Consider the following 3,867-nt stretch of genomic DNA (forward strand, 5'->3'; position numbering starts at 1 on the left):
TGAATCTTATGTGTTTTGTAGGCTTGAAATATCTTACTATTATGTTATTCCAATGAAACCTTGTTATTTTTTATTTAAAAACTTAATAGTTATAGTAATGTTACCACAACAAAGTTACACAATATGAACAACATCACTATTTCATTTCTAGAGTGTTGTGCAAACCTCTGTGCCAGTGAGGATGCTCGGAAGATCCTAGAATCATGAACTGATCCCGGCCATTTAGCCTCAATGTTGGAAATGAAAAGACCTCCATCACAGATCATCTGTATGCACGGAGGATGGGAGTCAATGATGAGCTTTCACAGGGCATAAATGTAACATTGCTCAGCATTACTCAAATGGACTAGGACCACAATGGAAATAAGCTTCCGAGCTTTATTGTGTTATCCTGGCGCTCTATTTTTTTTAATTTAAGTATGTGGTGCGGTTTATATGGAACTTAATCATGTATTTATTTTTTAATATGAACGGAGAATGTCAAATAAAATCATTCATTCATTCATTCAAAGGGGTGATGTGGTGTTTTTCAAAATGAGAAATCCAGTTCAGAGTCTATGGACAATTATCCCATAACAGTTCTATTTATATGTGCATATGACACCTGAAAGTATTTTGTCTGCACTCTTCACTTTTAAATTAATTCATTAATATTTTTATCTAATATCTTATTTGTACAGTGTCCTTGACTGTTTTGAAAGGAGCTGTCAATAATTTGTATCATTAACATTATTACCTGTCCCCCATTTTTCTGAGTCTGGTCCTACGTGGGTGTAGATCGGATGTTTGTTAGGTATTGATTAGTTTTAATGAATACCATGTTCTCTCTCATTTAATTTCATGTTCAATACGTGTGTATAGTTGCGTTTCTTTAGTTGCACTGGCACCGACTGATTGATTTTTCGAGACAATGAAAGTGGTGATATGATAACCACAGTTTTTGTTTCGTTTTTTAGACAAGACATGAGTTGCGGGAGCGCAGAATTCTAGGTGAACATTTCTTTCGGGAGTCTGTTTCAGCCGGTCGGACATTTTTTGAGTTGCAGCTAATCTAAGCTTCAACTTTAGCCTGCCTGGGACCAGGCCAGTTCAGCAGCATAAATTACCATGGTTACTCAGCGGGCATTCAAATAAGCCACCTTTATGGAACGGAACTCTCGCTAAATTTAGCCAGAAGTAGCAAAATAAGCCAGGCTTTCCGCTAAGCCAGCTTCTAGAAATACCCCCCAGGTCAGTAATAATGTATTTATTGTATGTTACGGTGCTCACAGCTGCTTTCTTCACGCCTCACCTGGAAGGACAGACTGCAGCACTGATAAAAATGTCCGTTTGAAATGAATTTCCAGCATCAGTGTGTCAGTGGAACTGAAGGTGAACTGTCTGAGAGCTGAACACTGACAGCACTTTGTTTGCATGATGGAAACACGATGAAGAACAACATGACTAAATCCATCATGTCAGAAGACAGAGTGGGAAAAGAATGAGTCAATAGAAATTCAGCTCCATTATTGAATGAAGTCGAACACGTTGAAGAGTTCAATCAGAGTTGAGGAGCTGTGTGGATTTGTAGTTGTGCATTTTCATCCCAGCTGTTAAACAACAGATAACAGACTGTGTTACTAAATTCACCACCAAGCTGAATGTGTTTGTGGGAACATGAATGTTTTTTAGGCTTTCTGCATCATGTGACCCCGATTTGTTTTTCATGTGCCGTCAGATTCAAATGAAGACCATGAAACCACACAGCAGCTTCAGCTGAGCTGTCACTCAGCAGCAGCGGACTTCTCTGTGGGCCGCAGGGGCTGATGGGAGCTCTGAGGAGCTGTTAGAAAGCACGGGGGGGGGACCTGCTCTGATCTCACAGCTCGTCCTTGTTTGGCCTGAGCTGCATCAGAGCGTCACTTCTCCCCAGCTTCACCAGAGGAAGCAGCGCTGCACAAAATGCTTTTCCTCCCAGCCGCTGCTCTGTGCTGTCTGTGTTCAGGTGAGTGTTTCCAGCCAATCAGGAGCCAACAAACTCCACCTGGAGCAAACACTGTCACTTCATCTGTCTGTCTGTGTCTCTACAGCGCTGGTTGCCATGGCAGCAGAGCTGATTCAGGACCAGTTAACACTGAGCAGGAGAGTTGGTCATTAATGGTGATGTATTCTGGTACCAGAAGAAAGAACCAGAAACATTCAGACTGATTCTTGATATTAATAAAGATAGCGGTGATGTTTATAAAGGTTATGGTCATCCCCAGGAAGATGATTTCTCAGCTGTGAATAAACAGAGCAGCTGTGAGTTGCAGATACAGAAAGTTAAACTCCATCATTCAGCCACCTACTGCTGCAGGTGTTGGAAGTCTGGTCTCCACAGGGAGAAATGATCCCTGCAGCCTGTACAAAAACCTTCAGATGAAAACATCCAAAGTGAAAAGAGAGAAAAATCTTCCTTCCAGGTCCCCACATTTCATTCAGCTTAGTTGTCTCTAAAGCTGCTCGTCTCTGACTGAATCAAGGCAAGGCAATTTTATTTCTAGAGCACAATTCATACACAAGAAAATTCAAAGTGCTGTACAGCGACATCAAATCACAAGAAGGCAATAAAATCATAAAAGAAGGCAATCACACTGACAGCTTCTCATTTCCACTGATGGATGTTTATCAAATCCATCAGAATCAAACAAAGTGAGATGTAACCAGGTCAAGCTGGAAGCAAAGAGAATAAAACAGGTGACAGATTTTACACGCTGGCTTTTCTTTAACTTCAGGTGGAACTGCAGGTAGTGATGGCAGCTGGGTTTATGGATCATTTCATTACTGATCATTTCTAACAACTTTAACTTTATTATTCCAAAGGAAGAAAAACACAGAATATAAACACATCAACATGATATACATCATCATCCAGTCAGAGTCTCTCTGCACACAAGCTGCTGCTGCTTCATCCTCTCAGCTCACATCGTCCTGTTCATCACCACCACTGAAGAGATGGCTCCCATCTGTAGAGATAAGAAAGAAGAGAGGAGATAAACGAGTGTTTCAGAGCATCCTCAGCTGTCAGCTGCCATCAGCTTTAATAAATATAATAAATAATAAATAAAGTCTCATAAAATACTGCTGAGAGCTGCATGGTCCTCCAACCCTCTACTGACCTCAGAGTCTGCAGTTTGTTGTGTGGACTCTTCACAAGATCAGACAGCTCCTTCACATCTGATTCCTTCAGGAAGTTCCCCCTCAGGTCCAGTTGTGTCAGATGGGAGGGGTTGGACTTCAGAGCAGAGACCACAGAAGCACAGCTGATCTCTGACAAATTGCAGACCACCAATCTGAATAAAGAATAAAACATTATTTAATGAATCATCATTTCATCAACTAAACCACTGAAGAAGAAAACAGACTTTACCAGCACAACTTTCACATCATATTAATCTGAACAAACAACTAAAACATGGTGTTTGACCTCAGAGTCTTCAGTCCACAGTGAGGACTCTGCAGAAAGCTGCACAGCTCCTTCGCTGCAGAGTCACTGATGTTGTTCCTGCTCAGCTCCAGTTCTGTCAGATGGGAGGGGTTGGACTTCAGAGCAGAGACCACAGAAGCACAGCTGATCTCTGACAAACTGCAGTCCCTCAATCTGAATAAAGAATAAAACATGTGAGCTGAAGCCAACAGGATGCAGGTTAAAACCGTCAAACAGAACAAGTGAAAAAGAGCTCTCATTAATATTAATGACAACATGTGGCTGCTTCAATAAAGACGGAGTGACTTCAGCTCTTAAACTCTGCCAGCTCCACCAGTGGCTCCATCCATACAAACTCATGTTGTGCAGCCAAATGATTCAAGTTTCAAAGAAAACAAACATGTCAGGAGGAACTTTGGAGC

General features: G+C 41.4%; 1 long non-coding RNA gene across 1 annotated transcript; it reads right to left on the reverse strand.

The window, feature by feature from the left end:
* Positions 1 to 2,496: 2,496 nt before the first annotated feature.
* LOC142385547 (uncharacterized) lies at positions 2,497 to 3,615 on the reverse strand. The gene is made up of 3 exons (XR_012770208.1): positions 3,446 to 3,615; positions 3,138 to 3,311; positions 2,497 to 2,984 (listed from the first exon to the last, which is right to left on the reverse strand). It is a non-coding gene; the product is annotated as an uncharacterized LOC142385547 (long non-coding RNA).
* Between the last annotated feature and the right edge of the window lie 252 nt (positions 3,616 to 3,867).

Source organism: Odontesthes bonariensis, chromosome 8, assembly GCF_027942865.1.
Source record: "Odontesthes bonariensis isolate fOdoBon6 chromosome 8, fOdoBon6.hap1, whole genome shotgun sequence".
Classification (NCBI taxonomy): Eukaryota; Metazoa; Chordata; class Actinopteri; order Atheriniformes; family Atherinopsidae; genus Odontesthes; species Odontesthes bonariensis.